We start from the raw sequence: 16,683 nt of genomic DNA, 5'->3' as shown, positions 1-16,683 counted from the left end.
GTGTTTGTTCCTCTGACAGGGGATACTGCATGACATCCCTTTGGAACAAAGGACCCACTTTACAGCAGCTGCAGGCATGATAGAGCAACAGAACAGCCTTGGGGAGGCACTGCTGAGGCACCACCTTGGAGATGATGCTCAGTGAGAAGGGTGAGCATCTTCCAGGATGTAGTACCTACCTTAAAACAATCACCGTCATATGGTTTCGTAGTCCCATAGGTCCAGGAAGCATGGCAGGGAGGTAGTAGAGAGCCCTCATACAATTATTCTAGGTGATATGCCTGAAAAATTTGTACTTTCAAACACTGAAGCTTTAGGCTGTGTGCATCTAGAAGTACGTTCCCAGAATGGGAATGATTCTATCGGGAGACTTGGGTAGATCCCTATTTAACATTAAGCTGCAGCTGCCACACAGTTTCTTTGAGTCTTCAGTGCCAAGAGACCAGTAGGCAAGGAAAAGGGTCATTAAATGGGCAAGAGTAACTAACCCTGATTATAAGGAGGAAGCAGGACTGCTTTTATACAATGAGGGCAAGGAATAATATGATTGGAACCCAAATAATCCACTGGGCATTTCTTGGTACTTACCTACCCAATTTCAATGGAAAACAGAGATGTATAGCACCCATAGCCTGAGAAAGCTATGAGAACCAAGAGCTCAGAGCCCTGAAGGATGAGGATATGGGTCACCCTGCCAAGTAAGCCATGTAAAATTGCAGTAGTATTAACCATGGACAAGGAGAATCTAAAATGAGTACTACAGGAAGAAGAAGAGTATCAGTAGTGAGTTTCAGAAGCTTCTGTGGCAAGAGGCTGAGTTGGTCCCATGAATCTTCCTCCTTTAACTTTCATAAGGATACAAAAACAATCAGAATTTCGGGGAAGTAGTTGTTCCCAGATGTGGAGATCTTAGTATATAAAACCAATGGATCCAAATAATAAACTGTGGCAGATGGTGTGATGTCCCATCTAGACCCCTTACTTTAAGACTGAAGCACTCATTCCCCTAGCTTCTGAGAATGCATGCTGATGACAGATTTAGGAATTGTCCTCATCCAAATTAAGCTGCCCCTCTTCAGGGTCAGCTGATATCCAAAGACTAATTGAAGAAAGGTTTCAAAGGGCCAGCACCCTTGCCTTGACATGGCAGAACTCTGAAAGGTCATCCTACCACCAGCTGTCCTTGGGAGAAGCTGAGGCCTCAGCCACATCATTTCAATTCAACTTGTTCCTCTGCTCAGCCATGTTTTCCTCACTCCTTTACAAATGCTTCTCAGCACTACTCAATGAATCTTCTGCACACAAATCACGGAATATATTCCCAGCAGAACTGAACCTAAAACAACCTTATAAGCCTTGGTTTCTGCAAGTATAAAACTCATATAGCAACACCTACTTTACAAGGTTGCTAGGAAGAGTAAATGAAAAACCACATGTAAAACATTTAGCATAATGTGTAGTGCATGCAATGTTCAATAAGTGCTCATTCTAGTGGGTCCTGTTACGAGTTAATTCTTGGTTTGCATGTCAATAGTGACATCACTATCAAAATAATCTAAAGCCTATGCTTTAGTAGCTCCTAAAACTTGCAATAAGAGGGCCTTCCATATTTCCCCTACCCTCTCTCCAATTCTAGTTCATCTTCAAGCCTGAATCTCCTAGTTCTCACTTCAAACCTCAAAGATTTCATAGTGTCTATGGCTTTTCTCCTTAAGGATGGCAAGAAAAGAGTCACCATGTCCATGAAAGAAATGAATGAAAATTATCAGACCTAGACCTGAAAGAGAAATGAGTTTCAAATTAATTCTAACTTGATTTGGAGTGCCATGGAGACTGTCAAATGAGAATTTGAAGATATGTTACTGACCTCGAGAAAATGAATTCCCAATTCTGAGCATTCAGTTCCTAACCTAGAAACCATGGAGTTGTCTTTGGAAGGATATCAAGTTGAGAGTTTTCTGTTCTCAGCATGCCTCAGAACTCTAGCTGAACAACTCACTCTGCTAAAAATGAATGGGCAGCCAACCACTCTCTTCCATGGTCAGTCTTGTGTCCAGGTGAAGGCAAGGGGAGCTGGCTGCTTAACAGGAAATCCTCATGTCTTTCAGTTAGAACTATTCCCATCACCCTGTCCAGCTTTCTCCGCCACTCACCCACCAATCTGATATCCTCACTGTCTCCAGAGGAAACTACACTCCTGCCAGTCTTTGCTCACACCATGCCTTTCATGTGAGAAGGGCAAATGTTCTCCAGTGGACATCCTCCAATGGATATCCATATCCCTTGTCCCACCAACCATGAAATCAAATACAACAACTGTTTATCTGGGCAGAGTAAGGACCCAGATCTTGTTTTTATACCATTCCTTTGCTAAAAGGAGCCAGAGGTTCTTAAAGAAATAGCTAATTCTAGAACTTAGGGAAGAAAAGTAGTAAACAAGTCTGGAATATTTTGTTGTGTCAGAAAATGAAGAAGCACTCAAGGAACAATGGGGATATGTCAAAAAACATACGGAATTCTGTTTTAGGGGTTCCCTCTGGTCAAATATGATAACTGAACATCAAATTGAATATTGGCTTAATGAATTCTATATCATTAAGATAAAGAGTCAAGAGTCCGTATTGATAAAGAATAGATATTTGTCTTTTCCTGAGGTTACAAAAATATTCCACATTTTCTCCTAAAACCTTTAAACTTTTAGAAATTAATTAAATCTTCCATCCACTTCAAATTTGTTTTTTGTGTGTAATATGAAGTAAAGATTGAGGTTCATTTTTTTCATATGTTTATTCAGCTGTTCCAATACGTTTTTTTAAAATAACTATCTTTTTCCCATTAAACTAAATTACTTTGGTCTATGGTTTAAAAAATCGATTGATTATATGCATATATGGATGTATTTCTATCCTCTCTATGCTGTTCCATTTCTTTCTTGTTCTCTCCTCATGCTGCTACTACCCTCCTGTCTTAATTGTTGTAGCTTAATAAAAAGTTCTGAAATCGATAATAGGATAAGTTTTCCAGATTGTTTGGCTCCTTCCTTTCAGAGATATTTTGCCTCAATTTCCAGCCACCCCACAGTTCTAAATTTTGCCCTCTATTTTTTCAGATCAACAAGACTGTGACTTTCTCAAAAGCGTCCTGAGGACAGGAAGAAGCACCTTCAGAGAAAGAGCCTTATGTATGTGAATTTCACCCAGTGTGGTTTTCTTCTTACAGAGTTAAATCCCCTTCAGTTCTTGCTAGCTTGTGGTCTCTCTGCATCATCTATAATGGGTTAGTTTAATACAAGCCATTTGACCATGACTGAGAGTCTTGCCTTTCCACTGGCTTTCAACACTGAATTTTGGGTCTGTGCTGACTGCTCCTATCAGCCCTACCTGGTGTTTCCTATCAGGTGGGTGAGCTAGGCACCATCCTCTGTTGTCCCTGCAGGTTTTTATTATCTCCCTACCTCTAGAAAAAGTCAAGGTCTCCCCAGCTCTATCTGTAATGCACTCAACCACACCATGGCCCTGTTGAGCTCCTTGCTGGCCATCTAGTTTCTGTCTACCATTATGCTTCCCTCGAGAGTTATTCAGTACAATGGGGACAGAAGCAAAAGCAGTAAGTATCCATAAACATCCTGAAGAAAGGTGGAGGATCCAATGAAGGGTAGGAAGAAGGAGCAGGGATCTCAGCCACATCTGATGCAAATGGGTGGGCAGAATGGAGGTACTGGGGCCAGGGATACTAGGACTCAGAACAAAATCTTGCTTTCTAGACAAGAGCTATTTGTCAATGTCTGTTGGTATCGAAGAAAGCGTTTTTTACTCTATTGACACTGTCTCTTTTGTCCTCCCTGGGACCACTAATCCTTTAATTATTGCTAAGGGAACCAAAACTGTAATTACCCTTCTAGCAACCCTTGATTCTGTGGGTAGCTTGGACATCACAGTCATGTCAAATCTCCCTTCCCTACTATGGATTCCTTTATCTCTTTTTCCTTCCAAGGTGGTAATTCTTATTTCTGAACCACTCCAATTATTAATCTTTTTCAATTTCTGCAAAAAGACAAAACTATGCATTTTCTAATGAAAAGGAAACTGATCCTCTTTTGGAAATCATGCTTGTCTTTGAAAACTCTGCAGCTACTTCAGAGAGAAGGGCATGAAGACAAAATAATCATTATAATCATCTTCAACTTCATGACTGCAGTTCAGTAAGACGTGAAGAGCCTCAGGTTATGAGACTTAGGTCAATTGTTTTGTTTATCAAAGAAAGATAAGGTAAGCCCTAAACAAATTCAGCTGCATGCTTTTTTCCTTGACCTTTCATTGAATGATACCAGTTGTCACTTTTGCTTGCAGACTGACATTAAAAAGGATGAAAATATTGCTTTCTTAGTACAGATTCCTATTGGCACAGTTTTTGTTCAGACTACGATGCTCTGACAAATTAGCCCAGGAAAACAGGGCAGGAAAAAACTGTCTTTACTTCTGCTTGTTATCGTCTTTAATATTACCAGAGCATTTATTGTTCCATATGCTCCCGGCTCTTTGCTTCTCATTAAAGAATGGGATCTGCATAGATTATTCAATGGTAAACACCTAACTAGATTGTAAACTCTCTGGGTGAGGAGCTTGTTTTAAATTCCCACGGCACTCAGCATACTTCTGGGCATGAAAATGCTCAGTAATTCTTCTTTGATTGTATAGTACACATGTTGTTCAATATTAATATTCTATATTCGACCTCTGTCTCCCTGAGTGTCAAGGATCCGTACTAATTTTTGGCTGGTTCTGTCAATAACGATTTTTTTTTCATGAGTTTTGTAAATACAGTGGGAAAACCTTTAATAACTGTGGTTAATGGGTTATTATCTTGAGCTTTTCCTGTACACAGTAATCAAATTGAAGGAGATAAGGCCTTTTAGCAAACTCAAATCCTTGTAATAATACTTCACATTGTCAAAATAGCAATTTCTATTTCAGCACATTTAATGGTAAGAAACAATATTGATGAGTATGATGTTGTTTGGGGTGGTGATTAATGCCTTCCACATGCTTAACCAGCTAGAATTTGCTAAATAATTTCTAATTTTCCTTTGCTTTCCATACTCTGCAGATTAAAATAAGGTGTTATTACTTGGGGTGGGGATGGGGGAAATCTCTTAGCCTTACTGTCTTTGCTCGTAAAGGAGGAATAGTAACACCTGCCCGCCCTACCTCTCAGATTTGTCATGAGGGTCAAATAGGATGATGCATGAGAAAATGATTTGTAAGCTGCAAAGCTTTGCACAAATTGAACTTGTTAGCATAATCTGGATTTTACATAGGTCAAAGCTTTACAAGGCAAAGATGCATTCTAAACTTGTAGGATGAACCATTTCTAAATCTTCAGCATGTATTGTGAACTATTTCTTCCAGTGCCACAGATCAATGATAATACTGCCTAGTCACTTATTTCACCTGACAGGAACCTAAACAAAAATAATTAAAAGCTGATCTACATACCACATATTCCTTATTGCTATATAGCACCTCACAAGCCAGTCAGAGATCAATTAATCAACATTTTCCTCAATTATGGTCTGTCAGCAGATAAATCTACCAAACCAGTCAGAGGTATTACAGGCCCATAGTTGTGCAGGAATGAATTTTGCAACTGCTGAGCCATTTCTCTTGAAAGGAAAGGGTGAGAAATGATTGTTTTACCTCATCTTTTCTGCAATCATAGGAAGTTTCCAACTCATGAAAGGGTGTTATTGGTAGTCACAGTAAGACATTTGGAATCCACATGTAAACTTTGTGATGAACATGGCCCCGCACAGAGGCCTTGAGACATTTTGAGGAGGGCCTTCTACGTTTCTTCTCCCAGCACATGAGGCAAGTGAACCCCACTAGTGTAGTTCTCTGTCAGTAAGAAAGAGCACAAAGTCCTGTTTCTGAACCAACATAAAAGAGTGGATAATATTGCCAGTAATCTTGGGAAGGCATGGGATTCAAAGGTGAATATTTTTGTATGTTTGTGCATTATTTGTTTTGATGTATAAGACAATAAGACAGACCAGGCACAGTGGCTCACACCTGCAATCCCAGCACTTTGGGAGGCTGAGGCGGGCAGATTGCTTGAGTCCAAGAGTTCAAGACCAGCCTAGGCAACGTGGCAAGGCCCCATCTCTACAAAAAATATAAATAAATAAATAAATTAGCCAAGCATGGTGGCACGTACCTGTAGTCCCAGCTACTCAGGAGGCTGAGATTGGAGGATCACTTAAGCCCAGGAGTTGGAGGCTGCAGTGAACAAAGATTGTTCCACTGCACTGTAGCCTGGGTGACAGAGCCAGACTCTGTCTCAAAAAAAAAAAACATAGCTAAGAAAGATAAGACAGTTTTCATTAAGCATGGAAACCATTTCAACTTTAAATGCAAACTTTTAAGGAAGGAAAGATTTTACCATTTTCTTCCTCTGACAAATATCTTTTATTAACACATTTCATTTATTAATAAATCCCACCACACTTAGTTTTATTTTTTGTTTTCTTTTCTCCTTCTCTGAAAAATAATATAATAAGGGGAGAAGCCCAGGGACCTGACTGCTCAGCCAGACCTGGCCTTCACTGCACTGGACTCCCTAGCAACATGGGGCTCTTTAAGGCTTGTTTTCCCTTTGGGAATATAAGAAGTTTAGTGTACAAGGAACTTCTTCATTGGAAGCTTATCCAAAATAAGTTTTAATTTCTAAGTTTGCAGGCAGTGGATCCTGGGTAACTGTCATGGATTTAAGGGGACCCTAGAAGAGTTGAAATCATGAGTTCCCTACTTCTCCCTCTCCTTTTTCAGCGTATCCCTTTTCCCTAGATAATTTAATCTGTTATAATTTACAGCTGGAAATAGATTAAGGTTGTACTTCCATCAGTGACTTTTCCAAACTTTAAAAAGTATCAATATCTGGGTCCCACTCCCATATATCTAGCTGGTTTGAGGTGAGGCCTGGAAGGCAATATTTTTTAGAAACCCCCCACGTAATTTCAATGTATGGCCAGGGTTGAGAACCACAGATTAGAATGTAACATGTAATGGATCCCGGAAAAATTACCTTTGCCTGGGAAAAGCTTTGATTTATGGGAATTCAGGCCTATATTGTAAATTAGTGCATGGCCACATGTTTTTAGGAAATGTACTTGAGTTTCCCAAATGTTGCAGGTATGGACTTTGCACTGAGGCAGTCCTCTGTATCTTGTTGCCCCTGTGGAACTTTGGAAAAGCGAAGTACATGAAACAGTTGGAGTAAAATTAATCTACTTTCAGAGATTCAGAAGGAACTACAGATGCACTCATGGGTGCCCCAGGCAGAAAGCGCCAAAGATGAGAATGAGATTCCAACCAGGCTGCTGAGAGAAGCCCGTTTCATGGATATTGAGAAAAATAAGAAAAAGGAAAATTGAAAAAAAATTATTTTGAATTACTTTCTTACATCCTTGAGTTCACTAATTTCTTTGGGGGAACAAGAAGAGATTCATTTTTTAGGGAAGGGGTTGATTTCTCCATGAGAACAAAGGATTAACTTAATAATGGGATATAAGGAGCCGAAGAGTTTGCCTGATTATATAATAAAGGCAGTATCTTGTCCTGGGTTACGTTTAATTAAAAGAATATTCTGTTATGTTTTGGCGGCTTCTGAAGAAAATGATTAAAAGTTATTTATGAAGTGACTTGGAAATATGAACTGCTCACTACCTAGGTCTAGATGATATACAAAAGCAATGATGATGATGTAGCAGTGCTTTTTCAAAGGCATATACAAGACATCTCACCCTGTGATTACCTTGTCCTTTAAGGGGAACAGTAACCTCTCAGATAAATCATTGGATTAAGTAGTTTTCTGCAGGAGGAGCTCAAGATTCAGATATGGCACACAAAAGGCAGATTGTCTAGCACAAATCAAGGACATCCAATTGGATCATAATACTAGGGAGTGAAGTTTTCAGTGAAATAAGCAGTTTCTGTTTCTCTGTGTGTGTGTGTGTGTGTGTGTGTATACACACACGTGTGTGTCTGTCTCTTTGTCTCTCTCTGTCTCTGTCTCTCTGTGTGTGTGTACGCACATGTGTGTCTCTGTCTCTCTCTCTGTCTCTCTGTCTCTGTATGTGCCTCTGTGTGTGTGTGTGTGTGTGTGTGTGTGTGTGTTTCTCTCTCTCTCTGTCTCTCTGTCTCTTTCCCCAAACCTCCTTTCTCTCATTCTCCCTCCCTGCCTTTGTCTCTCTCTCCCTGGCTTCATTTTTCTCTATCTTGGATACTTACTTCTTCCTTTTGGTTTAGTTTCTATTGCTTTTTCTCTATTTTACCTCTTCCCTTGGAGCAGGTGGACTATGAGCCAATTGTACAGATTCTCCAGAAAGAAAAATATTCTTCCTTCTGTTCCCCAAGTCCCAAGAGTTCAAGGGAGAACAGAGAAAAAGAAGCTTAGAATAGGTGACTGGAGTCTACTTTGTTGAAGGCTGCAAGCAGAACTTTCTTTCCCTTGGATTAATCTTTTGGACCACACAAAAGATAATAAAACTCCTGTTGAAGATGCAGGTTTGGCCCTGGGGAAAGAAGCCAAAAGAGTCCTTTGGCCTGTTCCTAGTCAAGGGTCTTGGGCTAGATGCACAAAGGGAGTCACTGAGGCTCCCCTTTCATTAGTTCCAGTTCACTGCGTTTGGAAACAAAATCTCTATCATAGGAAACTACAGAAATAGTGGGGCCAATTCCCCAGCTGAAACTGATTGTAGAGCTTTTTCAGAAAAGCCACAATATCAGCAGTGCTGGTTGAAAATGCAGAGATTGGGGCCATCTCTATTTATCTCCATAGGACATACAACAATTAGCAACCAATGTCAGTGCCCTCTGCTTCACCACTATTTCCTTATTTCTTCTTCTTGGTCTCCTGGAGTCATTTAGTTTACTAAAGTGTATGCATTATGTTGCTTTCTTTAGTAATTAAATAAATGATATGACTGGTCTGTCTGTCCTAATCAGCGTGTCTTTTCTGTGCACTGGTCAGAGCCACATTTTTTACCTAAAATACCTAAAAAGACTGTAATTTTTATGAAAATGCAAGATTTTTCATATGTTCTACATGAGGATATATGAAACTTGACATATACTCTGGTGTTGGCTCAAATAAAGAAATAAAGCCCAGTATTCTTGGTGAGTTGCAAATGACCACTGATTTCCAGAATCTGCTATTGTTCTATTACACTTGATTTTTAAAAATCAATGTTATTTTCCTGAGTTGTACATTAATAATAAGGTGAAAGCAATGTTTTGTTATTTTTTTTACTCCTTTGTTTTAACGCACTCACATTTTATTTATTTAATTTGTCATTCTCTACCTCTGAGTAGAATAAAGGCAGATATTTCTTATGATACTATAGACTAAATTACAAATTACTCTGACCATTAACAAATGAGAACATTGCAGTTATTTGACTACAATGTGATTCAATTTCCCTTTCCAAATGTTTGTTTTACAGCCCAGCTCTTCAGGAAAGAGCATAGAGTCCATTTAGATAAGTTCAGCAGCCCAGACTTTCATTTCACATGGGCAAAGATGAAGACACAGTCACTCACAACCAAAAATGAGGCACAAATGGAAAGTTAGACAGTATAGTTCTCCAGCAGGTTCTCTTAGAAAAATTATGATATTTGAATGTATTCCAAATTCAGAGATTGAAATGTCAGGAACTGTTAAAGGTCTGAGGTTTTTCCCTATGTATAAGTTAAGAAGTTAACCAGCTACAGTTTCATAGGCCCTGGGGCAGAAAAATCGAGACTCTTGGTTCAGTGACAAAGTGTATAACTCATAATTCATAGCATGGTAAGCATCATGAGCTTCATGTTCACACCAGTCACCTTCTCCATCCCAGCCCTCCAGCTGCATGGAGATGATGTGGTGCAGTTGAGGTAGATGCTGAGTATGCAGTGAGTTTGTGTTACACAGCTGAGGAATCCTGGGCTTAGGAATCCAATTACTTTATAATGTACTGCCAGCAAACCTACCCTGAACTTTGCCCCAGAAGGACACATTATTATTATGGAAAGTAAGCAAATCTGCTCTCTGCTCCATAGAAAAACACTATCTCTATCTTCCAAAGCTGTTCTCCCTCCACAAAACATCCTTGAAAAGATAATTCACAGCAAAAGGTTGTCATTGCTTCTGCTAACAAGACATGCAGAGAGATCCATGGAGAATTGTCCCCCAACATGAAGGTTACTATAAAGCATCCCATCAAAGTCTGTTCCAGGTCACATACTAGTGAGTGACAGCACATCTGTGTTTATTCCCTGATAATCCATCTCCTACCAATTAGACTATGAACTCCTAGAAGGAAGAGCTGGTTTGGTTCATCTTCATATCTCCGGGGCATGGCCTAAAACCCTGAACCTAGCAAGTGCACAATAAATCTTTAATAAATGAGCAAATGATTGGAGCTACATAGCAAAATTTACTTTATGGTCTATCTGAAGATGTAAAATATGTCACATTAGGGAGAAATTAATTTTAATATTCATTCATTATTATATTCAGGAATAAACTGATCCTTAATAGATATGGGTACCCATGGGTACCAAAGCCTCTAGACAAAAGTTTTCATTAAATTTTGTTGAAAAAGCTATTGTATGATTATGCTTTAGAATAAGGAGCTTTTTCCAGGCAAAATGATTAACTAGTGTATTGTGAAACTAACTAAAATAATTCCTTGGCCTTGGTATCATCTCAGTATGTATGGAATCATCTTAACGGAAGGTAGCTAAATTAAGCAAGTCTTATATGGTTTTTGTGTAACCACCAAAAGAAACACTAAATGGCCACTAGGAGAATAAATGAGAACATTTCAACATCAAGTCTTCAAATTTTGACCCTTGCCTCCCAATACTCTGCTGGTCTCTTAGACTTAGTTTCCATTCTTCTGGATCATCTTAAGGATATATGGATGATGATACTCACCAGGTGTATAAAACAGGCAGGTCTTAAAGTCTTCATGTTTTAAGGCAGCTAGTAAAATGATGCTGGAACTCAGAGACCAAAACTGAGAATGACTCTGAAGGTGCTGGCCCAGGGAGCGGGCAGGAAGCCTAAGACTCTGGATAGGTTGTGGCTCCCAGGATGGGCCCAGAAACAGGATGGCAGCAAAGAGAACACCACATAGATCTATGAGTGCATTTATAATGTGTTTAATGGACTTAAATGACATGCCATAGTAACGTTCATCCTGGAGTTGTCAATATTCAAACCAGTGAGGGGTAGGAATCCCATTTGAAAATACCACACTGACTTAGAGTAGATCTGTGGTCAAGGTCCAGCACCTCTGTTGACCTGTGTGAGCTTAGGTTAGTTACATACTCTATAAAATTATCTGTAATAATACCCACCCCACAGGACTTCTTTAGGTATTAAGTGAGTTAATATATGTGAAAGGGCTTCACATGCCATGATATGAACAGTGGTTACTATCATTGCTACTTAGAAGTGGTGTAACAGCAGCTTGACTGGGTTGGTGGCATGACAGAATAGACCGGTTGTACCCAGCTCCAAGCCTTTCACTGAAAAATAACCCAGACAATTAGGATGGCTGGTAAAAATGATAGGAGTACAAAAGTTTTAAAGTAAGAACTAATCAGATATTTCTTTGTAAATATTTTAATAGTCATGAAATATCTGAGGATTAAATGTAATGTTTGGGCTTTGTGATTTTCAGATTGCATAGAGGCTAGGCTTCCAGAATGGCAACGGGCTTTACTTTTTTCTTTTAAATTAACTTTTGAGAAAATCTGTACTCCTAAAAGCTTATTACCCTACATTAAGCCACGAGATCAAGCACAAAGGCTCCTCAAGGATTTTTTTTTTTTTTGGCTTATGACTTCCTATTTTAGACTTTCTCACCTCCACTGAAACCTTGGGAACACACAAATGAGAGATCACAAGACAATAACTTTAATCCCTGTGTGTAATTATTAACTCTAAATATAAATAGTATTTGTTCCATTACTATAAGTGGAAAAACTTTTGTGGAGATCCTAAATGATGATTATCTTTTAAATGACTTTTCTTAAATGTGTGGAATAAATAGGGTGTGATGGATTGCAAAGAAATTCTTTGACTCATCTAAAAATTCAATCTGCCCATCACTCCACCTTTTAATATTTCTCCAAGGATGTAAATTTTTCTTGAGTGCTTAGCAAAGTGCCTAACACATAGTGTGCAATTAATAAAAGTTGAATGAAAGGAAGAGAGGAAAAAGGAGAAAGAATGAGGGAGGAAAGAAGGAAAGAAGAAACTGAGGAAGAAAAGAAAGTAGTAAGGAAAGAAATTAAGAGGAATGAGGGAGAGAGAAAAAAAGAAAATTAAGAAGAAAACAGGAGAGAAGGAAAGAGAGGAGGGAAGAGAGAAGAAAAGGAAGAAGGGACTTAATGAGGGAAGGAAGGAGGAAAGAATGAAAGGAGACAGAGGAGAAAGGAAGAAGGGAAGGAAATCATTTAAAAGGAAGTAAGAGATGGAAAAAAGGGAAGCATGAAGGAAGGCAAAGGAAAGAAAGAAGAAAAGAGGGGAGGAGGAAAACGTAGAATGCTAAAAAAAAATACAAACTTAAGTTATCCATCATGAAAGTTAGTTTAAACTCAAGCATAAAATGGCCTGGCACAACATGAATTATCCCACTGAGGCCAACCTAAAATATCCTATAACAAAGCAGGACATTTAGACTGATCTTTTTTAGTCAGTCATTTGACATACCTGTATATGTGAATGCAACAAACACATCTCACAGTTATTCCATCCTGAGGCTCAATCTGTGGGGAAAAGAAAGAGAGATCAGACTGTTACCATGTCTATGTAGAAAGAAGTAGACATAAGAGACTCCATTTTGCTCTGTACTAAGAAAAATTCTTCTGCCTTGAGATGCTGTTAATCTGTAAACTTACCCCCAACCCTGTGCTGGCAGAAACATGTGCTGTGTCGACTCAAGGTTTAATGATTTAGGACTATGCAGGACATGCTTTGTTAAATAAATGCTTGAAGGCAGCATGCTTGTTAAAATTCATCACCACTCCCTAATCTCAAGTACCCAGGGACACAAAACACTGCGGAAAGCCGCAGGGACCTCTACCTAGAAAAGACAGGTATTGTCCAAGGTTTCTCCCCATATGATAGTCTGAACTATGGCCTCGTGGGAAGGGAAAGACCTGACCGTCCTCCAGCCCGACACCCGTAAAGGGTCTGTGCTGAGGAGGATTAGTAAAACAGGAAGGCCTCTTTGCAGTTGAGATAAGAAGAAGGCATCTGTCTCCTGCTCGTCCCTGGGCAATGGAATGTCTCGGTGTAAAACTCGATTGTATGTTCCATCTACTGAGATAGGAGAAAATCGCCTTAAGGTTGGAGGTGAGACGTGCTGGCGGCAATACTACTCTTTAATGCACCAGGTATGTTTATGTATGTGCACATCAAAGCACAGCACATTTTCTAACCTTGTTTATGATACAGAGATATTTGTTCACATGTTTTCCTGCTGACCCTCTCCCCACTATTACCCTATTGTCCTGTCACATCCCCCTCTCTGAGATGGTAGAGATAATGATCAATAAATACTGAGGGAACTCAGAGACCGGTGCTGGCACTGGTCCTCCATATGCTGAGTGGCCAGTCCCCTGGGCCCACTTTTCTTTCTCTATACTCTGTCTCTGTGTCTCTTTCTTTTCTCAGTCTCTCGTCCCACCTGACGAGAAACGCCCATAGGTGTGGAGGGGCAGGCCACCCCTTCATCAATCAATTCTTTCTCCCACCCTATTTCTAACTCCCTCTTTGCCCTACCTCTCACTCCTTAATGGGTCTACCCAATGCCTGAGGCTTACTCCATTCTGAGGCCTCATCTTGTCTTTGGGCCTTAGGTAAATATTGAGTGAGGTGGTCAGTTGGGGTTAGAATGCCAAGTGACCTCAATATTTAGTAGTTTAAAATTTTTAATGTTAAAGAGTGTCTAAAAAATACTATATAAAGCTGTCATGGCATCAAAAGCTGTACCCTTCAAAATGGTAGCATTAAATGGGCTATTTCCAATTGTCATGTACCTGTTACTGAGGGGCTCTTGCTTTCTACTGGGTTCATGTTTTCATCATCAATGACCAGTAAGGACAATGACCAACATTAGTAATGTTTTCATCATCAATGACCAACAAAATGATCAAAGAAGACAAGAAATTTAATCTTGTACCTGGTTTGGGGGAGGTCTTGGCAATTTTTAATTGGCTTCCTATTGGTCAGCAATTCTAAACTGGTACCAATTTAATCAGGCCTTTGGCTTACAGAAAGTATCATCTATTTCAGAACATCAGAGCAATTGAGGGTGATTTTGTTTTGGTTTTTGTTTCTTTATCATAAAATAAAGAATGCACTATTCCCTTTTATGGGCCCTTACTCCACACAAATGCACCTTCATCTGAAGTCTTGAAAAGAAAGCATTGGCTTTATGATAGAAGACCTGCTATGATACCTAATTGATGAAGTTACACATCATTCCCCACCCTTGTATATCTTGATCCTTCTCTCCTCTGGGCCTCATTTGTTGGTTGTGTAATTGCATCCTGTCTTCCATAATTTCCAGATTCCCTTCCCTAATATTCTTTTAACCACTCAGTGTAGCACGAGGTCATTAGCTCTTTGCTAATCTCCTCTGATGCATATTGACGTGCCCTTCCCTTCATCTTTTCAAACATATCTTCTTTTTTTTCTTTTTGTGAGAGAATCACATTCTTTGTCCAGGCTAGAGTGCAGTGTCTGGAATTACAGGAATCAGCCACACACAGCTACTTTTTTTATTATTATTATCATTATTATTATTATTATTGTTATTATTATTTTAGAGATGGGATCTCACTATGCTGTCCAGGGTGGTCTCAAACTCCTGGTCTCAAGTGATCCTCCAGCCTCAGTCTCCTGAGTCACTAGGATTACAGGCATGAGCCATAGCACTTGCCTCCATCTTCTCATGCTCTTTGCTCACCTCTTTAGCCCTCTTCCTATACCTAAGAGCATAAGCCCAGGACCTTTTTGGCCTCCTAAGGTTTAAATTTCCATTTTTTTTCAAATATTTTTTATATTTTCCTGAGCTTTCAGAAAACTAGTCACTGTTTCTTCTGCCCTGGGTTTATTCTAATTTTTACTTCCATTTTAGCTTTCATTTATTCAACAAAATGATTCCTACTATGTGCAGAATTCTGCCTATACAATTTCCATACCAACTATATCAACAACAGATTCCTATGCATCATCCATATCTAAACTTGCCATTTCTTGATTCTTGACATACATTTTCTGGGTACAAGGTAAAAGTTATGGGAAGAAAGCCCTTCCTACAGTTACAACAGATATTTCAATTCCCTGGAACATAGCTCTGTTAATGTAGCAAGTATGTCAGGAATGTGTGAAGTTAACACTGTGCATGCAGTGTTCCCTCTTGCTGCTGAAAGAATGGGAAATTTGGGGGAGCTGAGCGAGGAAATTCATCCTGAAATGACTGGCACAACTCCACAAATTCTTTCAGAACAACCATTCCTCTATAATAGAATATAACCCTGATTGAGCTTCAAAGTCCAAAACAATGACAAAAATAACTGATATAATACCTTAATTTCATTAAAAATTACCTAAATCTGTGATTGCTAGATTGCTTTTCCAATTTCAGTCATGTAGCTCCTGTGAGCATAGCGGAGGACAGTTTTTAATAAAAGGCTTAAGAGAAAAGGAAAGAAGGAAAACAATCCGAACAAGAGAAAAAGTTAAGGACTACGAAATCTGGTTATACAGTTTATGCTGACAGATCTTTATTTTGGATTGTGCTGCATTGACTTGTATAATAGATGTAGTTTATGATCGTCTCCATTTAGGAGATTTTTATTCTCTCTTTAAGAGTGTGAGGCAGCTAAGCTAATTGCTTTTGCAATTCAAGAAGAGGAATGTTTAGGTCAGATCTCCAAAATAACTCTGAAATTCAAAAAATAGAAAGCATAAAACATAAAAACCTACCTCACCAAAAGGACAATTTGGGGTGCATGCACGAACACTTTGTACTTTTGCTGAGTTCAGAAAAAAATCATTTAGAGGGCGACTATGAAGTGCGGTAGTGAACCAGCAGCTTAGTTAACTTGCTGGCTGGAGGGCACGCCTGCTCTTGCTGCAGCTTTTATCCTTTGCATCCCTCATCCCCAGGTCCAGAACGCCAGGCCAAATCATTTGCGGAAGTGCGCCACTGCCATCTACAGGAGCTGTCGCACTCACACGCGATATCCTAGGTCAGGTCACACCACTCTGTACAACTTGTTTTGGGTGCTATCTTTACTAGAAGACCATAGTTAATTTTTCATTAAGAGTAATCACTCTGTGAAAAGCCTAGGTCATTGTTTAATTAGTATCAGCAATAAATGGACTAAATAACCTTAAGGGGCGTATTTCCTTGTTGCAGGCAAGCTGTTTTTAAATCCAGTGCATTCTCTTTTAAATAAATAAATCAGTAATTCATCTACTGTATTGTTCACTGTCAATGCAGGATCATACAAGCAAAAGCACTCATCTAGGAGCAGAGTATTTTCCTTGCTCTTAGTTTCTAAAGTATTCTCCAAATAAATAGTTCATTTTTTTTTTTTCAAAAACATATAAAGTCAAGTG

General features: G+C 39.2%; 1 long non-coding RNA gene across 1 annotated transcript in view; it reads right to left on the bottom strand.

Moving 5' to 3' along the window:
- LOC134740379 (uncharacterized) overlaps window positions 1–16,164 on the bottom strand; it is a 120,778-nt gene extending 104,614 nt beyond the window's left edge. The window contains exons 1-2 of the long non-coding RNA XR_010127818.1: window positions 16,045–16,164; window positions 12,760–12,815 (exon numbers count right to left, since the gene is read on the bottom strand). This is a non-coding gene — a long non-coding RNA (uncharacterized LOC134740379). The remainder of the gene's footprint in view (window positions 1–12,759; window positions 12,816–16,044) is intronic.
- Between the last annotated feature and the right edge of the window lie 519 nt (window positions 16,165–16,683).

The sequence above is a fragment of the Pongo pygmaeus genome, chromosome 10, assembly GCF_028885625.2.
Source record: "Pongo pygmaeus isolate AG05252 chromosome 10, NHGRI_mPonPyg2-v2.0_pri, whole genome shotgun sequence".
NCBI lineage: Eukaryota > Metazoa > Chordata > Mammalia > Primates > Hominidae > Pongo > Pongo pygmaeus.
This window is presented reverse-complemented; position numbering and strand designations above follow the sequence as displayed.